Here is a 13,704-nt window from a genome sequence, read left to right as displayed (position 1 = left end):
CTCCCTGTGGAACAAAAGTAGCCTCAGAGTGATTCTCTCTAGCACTCCTATGGTGTTTCGGGGTTCTCTAATTCTTTTTAAAGCCTTAATGGCTCGGATATCCGCATAAGTTAATGTTCCATTCATTCTTAACTGAAAACATAAAGGCTAAAATCGTTAGCTATACATATAAACATAATAACTATAACTTAAACACTTACTTGGCGGTTAGATTCAGAGCTTTGAGTGTGTGTATCACTGAGAACTTCATGCGAATGAACCGTCGCTTTGATACCAACTGTAATAACCCAACTTATTCTAAATTTTGGACCATTAAAACTACTTATACATAGACACTATTCTTAAGAAAATTTACATACGAAATAGTCATAACTTTATTAAAAATTGTAAAACAAAGGTTAAAATACATAAAATTCGGTTAGGATATGGGATCCCATTGTTTTGAAAATAAAACATATCTTAAATTGTAAATAAATTCGTTACAAGATCAGGTGCGGAAAAATACATATAAATCATAATTGAAATGACTAAAACAACTTCGTCCTCGAACTGTTCACGCAGTCCACCGAATCCATTCTCCCTCAATACACAATCCCAAGCTGCCAAGAATCTTACCGCCGCCATAACTATTTTCTTGCACATATAAAACAAAGGAATGAGCCTAATGCCTAGCAAGGAAAATCTACTAAAAGCATGAAATATAAACATAAACATAAACTATAAACATATATCATAATTCTAACCCATGTACATGGTAAATATTGGGGTTTGCTAACTAAGCTACTATAAGCCTCAAAATACAATGAGGTTTGCTAGCTGAGCAACTATAAGCCCTAAGAACATAAAAGTGTTGGGGTTTTCCATTTAAGCAACTATAATCCCCAAAACATGCATATATCATAACATATAAAAACATACTATATCATAATCATATAAGCATATAATAACTATCCTATTTTCCTTACCAAATACCAGGATGTGAGAACAAGGACGGGATTTTGGAACACTCCTAAAAACCATTAATGCGAAGGTGAGTATTTCTAAAAGAAGAAGATGAAAAATAAATGAATCTAAACTACCGAGAAGAAGAGCTTACCGAAATAAAATCTCAAGTTCAAAGAACTTAATTGCCTAACCATGAATAGAAAACAGCGAGTTAGGATTTGAGTAGAGAAAAACTATAAAGGCTAATGAAATATACATAAATGAACAAGGAATAGGAATATCTTTGAATGTTCTATAACCAAACTATACCTTTATAGAAAATCACACTATTAATCTTACTTCCCAAGTGTTTAATAAGCTTAAGATGATAAAGCTTATAACCCCAGCCCAAGTGTTCCTCTAAAGTAAACTTAGCTGCTTGAAGGCTCTAAACTCAGCTTAAAGAATGAAAGAAATGGCTGGGTACTAGGTCCTATTTATAGAGTTCAAGAATGAAAAGATCTTCTTTTAGCTTGAATAAAAATAATGACTTTTTAATTGAAAAACATTTGAATATTCGTTCAGCAGAGGCTAAAGACTCGGTCAAAAGATTATGAGCTTAACAAGAGGTTATGGAATAAAATGAGCTCGGTTTCAAAACCATTAAAAAATAATGCCCAAGAGCGGATATATCGCCCATGGTAGGCGATATATCACCTCGGCTTATATTCTTGAGGCTCGTCGAAGTGTTCGTGCGAAGTTACGTGTTTTTCGTATTCCCCGAGTGGCGATATATCGGCATACGCTGAAATATTATACACGTAATTGCACTTTTTCAACCTAATTTGAATTGAGTAAACCACTTTGACTGAGTCCTATAACGATTTCAAAGCTGCTGGCAGACTCTGGGATTTTCAAATATTACTCTTAATATACTATTCCTAAAAAATACTTAATTTCTCAATAAACATGCACATAACAAGTATCATAATCTTATTGGTTCTATCTAAACCTTATTGTATAATAAATTTTATCTTCATAATCAGCTATATTAATCAAACTTTATGTTATAATTAATATTCTTAAACTATAGGTTAAACTTATAGAATATATAAGTGTTGCTACGAGTGTTCAACTAAGTCCCGGCTTGAACCAAAATCCACAGTAATAAACATACTATAACTACTACTACTACTATCTAACTAGCTAAGTAAAGTTCTTGGACTCTACAACTTTTCTCCTGTCTTTCTCATTTCCCATCGGCCAAACACACATCTTAAACCCTAACTTTTCCCCTACCCATTCCTTCTTGCCTCTTTTCCATGGAACCATTACTGTTAGCTTCTCTTTTAACCATACTTGCCTTATGAACAAACTCTTTCTGAAATGTTGTCCGACTAGCAGAGAAGTTTGTTGCATTTACTGCTCCATATGATACTCCTCCTTGTTACATAAACTCTCTCCAGAGATATATTTGTTTGGCTTGAATGTATATATTTATATATATATATATATATATTTGTGCCCATAATTTTTTTTTTGAGGTTTTGTTTGAACTTCTTTGTTTACTTGGTTTGAATTTGAATGTATTATGTCCCTTTTTTATGTGTCTAGAGTATGTAAAATAGACGAAAGAACAATTTTATTTATATATATATATATACACACAAGTAAACAACATACAAGAATAATAGCTTCCCAAATTGATGTGTTTATAACATAAGAATGAATGAAAGAAAAACACTAAATAAAAAATTTATTTTCGTCATTAATCTCCTGCCCTCTCTCTATGTTTTCATTTCTAAAGATTTTTTTCATTTTTAATAAATAAAGCCAAATTCTTGATCTCTTTCTTGTCTTGTCCTATGCATATCTCTAGTTCAGCACGTGAAAATGTCTTACCAACTCTCTTTCATATTGTGACTTTCCATTTCTTTAGCTTCATCATACTCAAGTGCTCTGCTGCTATCTATCTTCCTTTTGGTGAGGCGTGGTATGGTTTGTAGGTTAAAGTCAAAATAGTGACTTCATTGCCCTTCACCGGGTTCAACAATAATGTTAGAAATTTGACCCCAATACATTAATAAGTATGTTTTGTCAATCTCTAACAAGAACATAGTGAAATATTTTTTTTTATGGATATGTGTTTTACTCAGTTTTCTACTTCAAATACTACAAACATTTGCTTAAGGATCATTCAGTTTTAGTTTAAATAATTTGTTTAGTTTCCCATTTCTAATGCACATAAGATGTTTGAGAAAATACCTAAAGGAATGAGACAATCATGTATACTATATATATATAAATACTTATTGAGATATTATTGAGATATTCTCTTAATGTTTTATATATATGGATAACCGTGAGTTTAGGAATTAGATTAGAATTACAGCTCTAGTTTCCTTTTTTCTAGTTTCTTGTTTTCTATTCTTTTGTATATATATACGACTAAAATATATCAATAAAAAAAAAAGCCATTCACGATTTCTTCATGGTATCAGAGCCAGGTTGGCTAAGATACACGATCGGCAATGGCGGACGGTAACGATACCACTATGGTTGGATCTTCGGTCAATGGGCAAAGAAACTCTTCCAATGATGCAGCCTCCACGTCAAACACTGCTGCCTCTCTTCCTCACCTAAGTGCAACACAATGGAAAACTATCGCTACTATGTTTGGTAATACTCATTCCTCTACCGGCCGTTTACATGGTGAGTTTTCCAGGATTTCTTGGATTATTGATACTGGTGCTTCTAATCATGTGACGGGGGATGAATCTTGTTTGTTTAATGTTCATGATATTGCCGCATGTCCTGCCGGACTCCCTGATGGCCAAAAATTAATTTTTACTAAAGAGGGATGTGTGAGATTCTTGGAAGGATTATTTCTTAAAAATGTTCTTTATGTCCCTAAATTGCACTGCAACTTAATTTCGATTACACAACTCATTGATGACTTGCACTGTTTTGTACAATTTGCTTCTAATATGTGTGTTATATAGGACCGTCATTCGAGGAAGATGATTGGAACGGGTGAACGGAGAGATGGACTTTACTACTTCCGGCCACCGTCTACAATGCAAGCTATCTCAGTGGATGGTTCTTCATCTTTTTTGGAACTTTGACATCAACGTCTTGGACATCCTTCAGATAAAGTAGTAAAGTCATTACCTTTCCTATGTAATTCTAGTGATAAATTAAATAAGGCATGTGATGTGTGTCCTCATGCCAAACAAACTCGTGATTCTTTTTCTCTTACTGACCATAAGGCCTCCCGAATTTTTGAATTAGTACATTGTGACTTATGGGGTCCTTACAATACTGTTTCTTCATGTGGAGCTCATTATTTTTTTACTATTGTGGATGATTTTTCTCGAGCAATATGGGTTTATTTGTTGATTGATAAATTGGAGGTGTTTAAAATGTTTATGTCATTTTTTGCTATGGTTGATCGAAAATTTGGTCAAAAGGTTAAGATTGTTCGGAGTGATAATGGGACAGAATTTAATTGTTTACAAGATTATTTTCTTTCAAATGGGATTTTCTTTCAAACCTCTTGTGTGGGGACTCCACAAAAAAATGGTAGAGTTGAACGTAAGCATCGTCATATTTTAACAGTGGCAAGGGCCTTACATTTTCAAAGTCATCTTCCTCTTTATTTTTGGGGTGAATGTGTCTTAGCAGCTTCTCATTTGATCAATCGAACACCCTCAAGTGTTCTTCAGAATAAAACACCTTATGAAATTTTATTTCATACTTTGCCAATTTTTGATGAATTCCGAGTGTGTGGTTCCTTGTGTTATGCCCATAATCAACGTGCTAAGAATGATAAATGCAAGTCGCAGTCGAAAATGTATCTTTGTTGGGTATCCTTTTGGTAAGAAAGGGTGGAGACTTTTTGATCTAGAAAATAAAAGTTTCTAGGGATGTTAAGTTCTTTGAAAATCAATTTCCTTTTGCTGAAAATGATCCTTCTACTATTAGCTCTATATATAATTCTGGCAGCGTGAGTTTAGGTGATGATGACTTTGATTTTAATCTTTTTGGTGATTCTGAACCATTGTCTAATGAACCTGAACCCACAAATGAATCCTCCCCACTACATGTCACCACCCAAATTCCAACAACTACCACTTTAGAGCCTAATCTCCCTTTTCCTGTAGCACAGTCTAGCCCGACTACTGTACAGAGTCTTGTTCAGTCCACATCTCCACTCCAACATCCATCTACAAGGGGGGTAGCAGGGGCTGCTCCGAATTCTATCAATGACACTCACATGGGACGTGGACTCCGTGAAAAGGTTCCATCCACTCGGCTTCGTGACTATGCTACTAATATTGTTATCACACAAAGTACATCTACTATCTCTCTAAGTTCACTCGCGCCGTCAGCTCCCTTTGGTACGCCCTTTCCTATAACACATTATATTAACTGTGCAAAATTTTCTGCTAGCCATCGGCAATTTCTTGCCGCTGTTACTGCAGGTTGTGAACCAAAATCATTTAAAGAAGCTATGACAGATGAAGGATGGCATCATGCTATGCACACAGAAATTCGTGCTTTAGAGGATAATGGTACTTGGACTATGGAAAAATTACCTCCTGGTAAACGTGCTCTTGGTAGTCAATGGGTCTATAAAATAAAGTACAACTCTGATGGCAGTGTTGAACGGCTTAAAGCTCGTTTGGTTGTTTTTGGTAATCATCAAATTGCCGAGATCGATTATAACGAGACTTTTGCACCTGTTGCAAAAATGGTCACCGTTCATGCTTTCTTAGCCATTGCAGCATCTAAAAATTGGGAGCTGCATCAGATGGATGTGCATAATGCTTTTTTGCACGGGGATCTCAATGAAGAAGTCTATATGAAGCTTCCTCCTTGTTTTGGGTCTTCTCAACCTGATATGGTGTGTCGTCTTCGAAAATCCTTATATGGCTTGAAACAGGCACCGAGGTGTTGGTTTTCCAAACTTGTCACTGCTTTAAGAGAGTATGGCTTTCTACAATCCTATGCTGATTATTCTCTCTTTACTTATACTAAGGGTGATACTCAAATCAATGTTTTGGTGTATGTTGATGATTTAATTATATCTGGGAATAATTCCGCTGCTTTGAAGATCTTTAAGAACTATTTAAGCACGTGTTTTCATCTGAAGGATCTCGGGGTTCTTAAATATTTCCTCGGGATTGAGGTAGCTCGAATTCCTAATGGTATATTTCTTTGTCAACGAAAGTATTCTCTTGACATCATTTCTGAGACTGGTGTTCTGGGTGCTAAGCCCGTATCTTTTCCCATTGAGCAAAACCATCGGCTTGCTCATGCTTCAGGAGATTCTTTGTCCAATCCGGAACCTTATCGTCGTTTGGTTGGTCGTTTGATTTACTTAACGGTCACTCGTCTTGATTTGGCATACTCTGTTCACGTTTTATCACAGTTCCTACAAGAACCAAGACAGGAACATTGGGAAGCCGCCTTGCGTGTTGTTCGCTATTTGAAAGGCTCTCCTGGACAAGGAATGTTACTTCGTGCTAATAGCTCTCTTTCCTTGACTGGTTGGTGTGATTCTGATTGGGCAGCTTGTCCTCTTACTCGTCGCTCTCTCACGGGTTGGCTTGTGTTTCTTGGTCATTCCCCGATTTCTTGGAAAACCAAGAAACAACCTACTATGGCACGTTCTTCGACAGAGGCTGAATATCGCTCTGTGGCTTCTCTTACTTGTGAATTGAAATGGTTGAAGGGTCTTCTCCTTAGCTTGGGGATTCAACATACTGATACTATTGTGCTATATTGTGATAGCCAGTCGGCTTTACATATTGCTTGGAATCCAGTCTTCCATGAACGAACAAAGCACATTGAAGCAGACTGTCACTTTGTTCGTGATGCTATCCAAGACGGTACTATTCTTCCTTCTTATGTTCCTACAACTGTTCAACTTGCGGACATCTTTACCGAGCCTTTGGGGACCCGTCAATTTTAGTTTTTGCTTTCCAAGTTGGGCATTTATGATCCTCATGCTCCAACTTGAGAGGGGTATTGAGATATTATTGAGATATTCTCTTAATGTTTTATATATATGGATAACCGTGAGTTTAGGAATTAGATTAGAAATACAGCTCTAGTTTCCTGTTTTCTATTCTTTTGTATATATATACCTCTAAAATATATCAATAAAAAAGCCATTCACGATTTCTTTAATATTGCATAATAAGAATTTTTTTAATCTTCCATTTTTAATATTTGGCTCTCAGATATATTGCAAAATTTTTACTAAATTTTCTTCTTTTTTTCTCCTTTTGTAGGCAAAACTATTACATTTATCTGTTCTTCCAACAAGTTTTCCGGTATTCACTATTTTTTGCTAAGTAATTCATATTTGGGTCTTTTTTAATATGAGTGTTGGTGCTTTATTGTTTTCACACTCATGCTCTCTCGCTCTCTCTCTCTCTCTCTCTTTGTCGGCACATTCATGTTGTTACAATTGATGTAATCTTGTTATTCTTTGGAATATAGACAATTGACCAACACATTTACTATTTTGACAGAAGGTCATGTTCAATATGTATTATTATTGTCTTACTATTTGGTAAATCTAACAAAGTTTTAACTTTTAAATAATTATTAGAGATAATTAGATGTGTTTTTGTTTTTTCTATTTTTCAGTTTAATTTTCTTTCCATGTATTGTCAGTGATATATATATATAGATATATGTGTTTATGCTAGAAAAAGTTGCACAAAACATTCTTTAGCTTTACTGTTTCAAATGATGAACGTTGTCAAGTTTGTGGTGTTTATGGAGATATCATAAGCACATCTTGTCTTCTTTATTGGTTTCACATTGCAAATGAAATATAGTTGTTTCTAATGTGTCGAATTTTAATAACTTTTGTTGATGTTAGACTAAAGAAGTCCCACACAAAAGTAAAAATACTTACTGAAAATTTATGACCTCTGCAGAGACTATTCTTAGTGCATTGAATAGAATAGAAATTATTGGGTTATTTATTTTGATAGGCAGGTATTACTTTTTATTCAATCATTATATCTTGAGAAAAATAAGTTTGGTTTTGACAATGTAATGGTGATTGCAGGGTCTAGTAACTTTAGAAATGGCATTTGAATGCAGAAATGGAAATTAGCATATGAATCTAAATGGAGAGCAATAAACTTTGACTTTTCTTTAACTATTCAAGTAGGTGGCCAATGTAAACTCTGATTTGTTTTATATTAAGCCATAATATTGTTGTTGTACTGGTTTCTCTAATTTCTATTTGCTTTCTCACTTCACAAATCTATAGTAAAAAATATTTATTTTTATATATTGTCAAGACAGTCTAGATTTAAGATTTTTGTAAGTTGTTAGTGCTTGTATATTAAACCATATATATTTATATATGCATATTCTCTACATGTATATTTATTCTCTTTAGTGACAAATTTAAAGTATATATATAGAGAGAGAGAGTGTTATGAGTGTTAAATATTTGTAAGTAACCTTAAAATTGACAGAAAAAATGGCTCAGGTATTTGATATTTGAAAATAGTGAAAGTCTCTTATGGCCCAATAAAATTAGTAAAAAATTATAAGAAAAGCCCAATTATGATATATAGAATTAGAACATGTTAGTAGACAATAAATAATTTTAAAAGTAACTTTATATTTACTAGCAATCCATGACTTCTAACTTATGTCTATTCATTTTCTGGAATTTATTACTTAATTTAATATGCTAGGGTTGGCAAATAACATAAGCTAAGGTAATTCTCCAAAACGCTGATAAAGCATACGTGATTTAGTTCAGAATCTACAATTCACAGAGAATTTTCTTACCATAAAAGCCTTTTACTGCAAAAGTCATTTGAAGATTCTCTTCTTCTCTCTAAACATATCCTTATTTATCATTTATTTATTTAAATTTTCGGTGTTCTTGCTTAATAAACCTTTTAAGGTAGCATAATTAAGATTTTTTTTATTTATAAATTCTTAATCTTTCCGATTATAATTTTGAATATTTAGACAATTTTTACATAATATATTATTATTTATTCCAAAGATATTTTCTATTTATGCTATTAATGTATTTTCAGGAAACTCAGAAAACCTTGAAGTGTTCACTACTGATTTAAGGAATTTTTGCTCATACGCTCGAAACATTCATGCTCATACTCTAACTTTCATCCAAGTAAGTTTCCAGAATCTTTCTGTCGCTTGAGATGCCATGCAAAACTGTCTTATACCTATTTTTATCTCTGAAGTTTTGAATTTTCTTGGCTAAGACTGTTTTGGGGTAAATGGGCATATTGATCGATGCTTGATAGGGTAATGAAATAATATTTTATATGAGTTGGGAGTCAGTTTGGTAGTCGAGACTGTAGATTTAAGGCTTAAAATCGAAGTAAAATTTTGATTTTTAAGCTAGTTGAAAAACTGGGTTTTTCCCGCCATCTCGGAGTCGAAAAAGATTTCTCTGAAAAACTTTTTACTTCTGCTTTTTAATCTGTTTCTCAAACTGCTCGTAAGAGACTTAGTGTTTTTGCTAGAATGTTGCTGACTGTATAAAAGCTTAATTTTTATATGCGAGCAATATTATTCCAACTCTCAACACCTGCTTTTAGGCTTTAAGTTCTCATCTCCCCATTTTTCTGTTCGCAGCTTTTCATGCAAGATTAGTGGGGAGGTGAGAGACCTATTGACGATGACTTGCTGGCCCAATGGCTTGAGGACGAGCAGTAAAACTGCCTCAAAGAAGGCCCAAACTGAGGACCCTCCAGCCACCGTTCCTTCGAAGGAAAACACGCCACCTCAATCTCCACTCGAGCAGTCGACCTCAACGCCTTCGGTCGACCAGCATTCCACTCCTCCAACACCTTCCGATCAGCACCCCACTCCTCAGGACCCTACCAGCCGAACACACCGCACTTAGCTCACTCAGCCCAAAGGCTCCCTATCCATCTCCGTGGTCAGCTGAGCCAGCGAGAGAATATACAAGCTCTCCAAACACAAACGCAGTGAGGAGGCCATTGATTGCACCATCTCCATGTAGAGTGACCAAATACTCAATCGAGGGCTGAATGAGATAGTCAGTGTAAGTTGCATTTTGTTGCTGAATAATTTTTTTTTGATATATGTGCATTGCCTTACTCTTTTCATCTGGTTGTAGGGATTGCTGACCATGACTAATGGCTGGCGCCGTGCGGGTGCAATGGTGTCCCAGACAAGAAACTTTGACACCAAGGTCGTTGAGGCTATGAAAGCGCTCGAAGGGAAAAATGCTAACCTGGTCGAGAAGAACAATGAGCTGACCAAGCAGAATGGTGAGCTACTCGAGCAAAACGCAGAGCTGACCAAGCTGAAAGAGGAGCTGCTCGAGCAAAAAGCCACGTTTACCGAGGAGCTGTTGGAGAGTCGGGACACCCTGAAGAAAGCCAAAGAAGATAAAGAAAAGTTTAGGGAAAGCGCCAAACTCAACCACCAACAATCCAAACAGCTTGATTTGATTTGATTGCGAGCAGGCAGGAGACGGAGGAGTTGGAAAAGCGCGTGAAGGAGCTAGAAGAAATTGAAGCCAAGAACTTGGAGAAGTACAAGGAAGCCACCCATCTTTGCTTCTACGATTTTTGGAAGCACAACCAAAAGGCCGACTTCAGCTACCTGTCAGAGCACTTGAGACGGACTCTAATGTCCCAGTGCGCCATTCGCCTGGAGGAAGAAGAGAGGGCTAAAGTTCCTGCTTCCCCAGAGATTTCCCTGGAATGGGGATAGATGGCGCAGACAATGAAGTTGGCACTGTTGTCGACCAGAACGCTCCTCAAGACCCTCCAGCCTTGTAGTCTTTTTTCCTTTTTTTCTTTTAATCTTTTGATTACACAACATACGGGTCGTGATGTAAAGACACTTTAATTTTCTAATTATAAAATTTTATTGCTGCATGGGCAACTTTTATTTTTAATTGAACAATTACATCCGAGCAGTACCTGCTCGCGGTGTAAAAGGATTCCTTAAGATATTATAATATTTACATTTTATTATAACATTTGTTCGCATGACTGAACTTAGCATAGTACTTTGGTTTGATTTAACAAAATACAAAATTTTTGAGAAATACTCTAAGTACCCTAGCATGCTTTCACTTATTTTTCTCATGTGTCTACATACCTTTCGATATGCTTTGCTTACTAGATGCCTTATATGCCCCCCAAGTGATTGAGGAGCTTTAGGTCCTTAGTCACTTGCCTTGACCAAAACCTGTTCGAACATTACTGCTCGGAGGAAAGGAATTAAAATGATAATACAACAAAACAACACAAGTAATGAGCAAATACTTGTAATAAATACAATAATTGGCAAGAATGACTGGCTGTGCAGAGTCCCTTATATTTCTTGTATTAAAAGGACAAAATGTGTCTGTACGAGTGATCAATGAGATCTTACACTTATAAACGATTAGTCAGATAAAATGACCAACCCTTTTTCATAACTTGTAAAAAGTAAAATTAATACAAGCCAATTCTTTAAGAAGAATTGTTCACTGATAGTACTTGCACAAATGTTCTCCATTCCAATAGCGAGGAACAAGATCTCCATTTAAGCGAGCAAGCTTATAGGTGCCTGGATGGAGGACTTATTCAATCTGGTATGGTCCCTCCCAGTTAGGTCTGAGTACTCCAGCAGCCTGGTTGTGAGTGTTTAAGAAAACTCTTCGCAATACTAGATATCCGTCATTGAATTTTCTTTCACACACTTTAGAATTGAAATACTGGGAGACTTTTTGCTGGTAAGCAGCCCCTCGGAGTTGGGCTTGCTCACGCTTCTCATCGATCAAGTCCAGGGATTCCATCAATAGTTGGTTGTTAGAGCCTTGATCATACGTGATTCTTCGATGCGACGATGGATTTAACTCAACAGGCAACATAGCCTCATACGCATTAGCCAATGAAAATGGAGTATGGCCTGTTGCTGTTCGGTGGGAAGTTATGTACTACCAAAGGACTTCAGGCAATTGCTCTGGCCATGCCCCCTTAGCTTCTTCCAGTATTTTCTTTAGAGTATCCTTTAGCATTTTATTGACTGCTTCGACTTCTCCATTGTCTTGGAGATGAGCGACTAAAGAAAAGCTCTTAATAATCCCATATCATTCACAAAAGTCCGTGAATAAACCACTATAAAACTGCGTGCCGTTATTTGAGAAGATTTTCCTTGGCAATCCATAGCGACAAACGATGATTTTGACCACAAAATCCAGCACCTTCTTGGTCGTTATGGTTGCGAGTGGCTTGGCTTTGGCCCATTTAGTGAAGTAATCGACGGCAACCATAGCATACTTGATGCCGCCCTTTCCTGTGGGCAGAGATTTGATTAAATCTATACCCCAGATTGCAAACGACTATGGACTTTGCATCTGTTTCAGCTCATTAGGGGCTGCTTGTGGGATTTTGGAGAACCTCTGGCACTTGTCGCACCTCCGCACAAATTTCATCGAGTCTTCATTCATTGTTGGCCATAAATACCATCGCCTCGGGATCTTTTTTGACAAGCTTTGCCCCCCTAGTGTGGTCCCCGCAAAATCCTTCGTGTACCTCTTTCATCAATTCCTTGGCCTTCTCTTTCGAAATACATCTGAGGAGTGGCATTGAGTATCCCCTTCGGTACAAGATTCCATCGAACAGGATATACTTAGAAGCCTACCGCTGAAAGGTCCTGGCTTTGTTACGCCTTACGTCAAATACTCTATGTATGGTGCCATCCATGTATCCGCCACCTGGATAACCAGAGTGGTCTCCTCTTCTTGGATGCTTGGCACAGATAGTCGTTCAACTGGCACTATGTTCAGAGTATCAGTATCCTTCACACTTGCTAACTTGGCCAAAGCATCAGTGTTTGAATTCTGGTCGCGAGGTACTTGCTGAAGGGTGTACTTGTCAAACTGCGCTAATAGATCCTTTGTTTTGTTTAAGTAAGCAACCATCTTTAAACCTCGGGCCTGGTATTCTCCCATGACTTGATTTACTACCAGTTGAGAGTCACTGTAGATGTCAAGTACCTTTATATTCATGTCCCTGGCTAATCGTAACCCAGCGAGCAACGCTTCATACTCAGCCTCAAGCAATGAAGTCAAACCTAATTGCGTAGCGAAATCGATGCCCTTCAGGCGTAATCAGAATCATACATTCCCCGGCATGATGCTCATTAGAGGAGCCGTCTGTAAATAACTTCTATGAGGGAGTTTGGTTCTAAGACTTAGGCTCTTCAGGCTCTTCGAGCTGCTCGCTATTTGAAAGTCTAGTGAACTCTGCAATGAAGTCAGCCAGGGTTTTCCCCTTTATCGCTGCTTGCGGTAAGTAAGAGATATCGAACTGCCCAAGTTCGACTGCCCATTTCAACAATCTGCCTGCGGCCTTTGGCTTTTGCAGAACTTGTCGTAGAGGCTGCTCAGTCAAAACCGTGATTGGGTGAGCTTGAAAGTAAGGACGCAACTTCCTAGAGGCCAAAATTAAGCAACAGGCTAACTTTTCAATAGGTGGGTACCGCAGCTCTACCCCAACTAGCCTTTTGCTTATAATAATAAACAGCCTTGTGTACGCCTTCTTCTTCTTTTACTAAGACAGCACTAGAAGTATATTCTGTGATCGCCAAGTAGACAAACAAGGTTTCCTTATCGACCGGCTTCGATAGAATGGGTGGTTGCGCCATGTGAGTCTTCAATGCTTGGAAAGCCTGCTCACACTCCTTCGTCGAATATTTTTTTGCCTTTAAGAAGATTAAAAAATGGGACGCACTTGT

This window comes from Humulus lupulus, chromosome 4 (assembly GCF_963169125.1).
Source record: "Humulus lupulus chromosome 4, drHumLupu1.1, whole genome shotgun sequence".
Classification (NCBI taxonomy): Eukaryota; Viridiplantae; Streptophyta; class Magnoliopsida; order Rosales; family Cannabaceae; genus Humulus; species Humulus lupulus.
The sequence above is the reverse complement of the archived record's forward strand: the minus strand, read 5'-3'. Positions refer to the sequence as shown.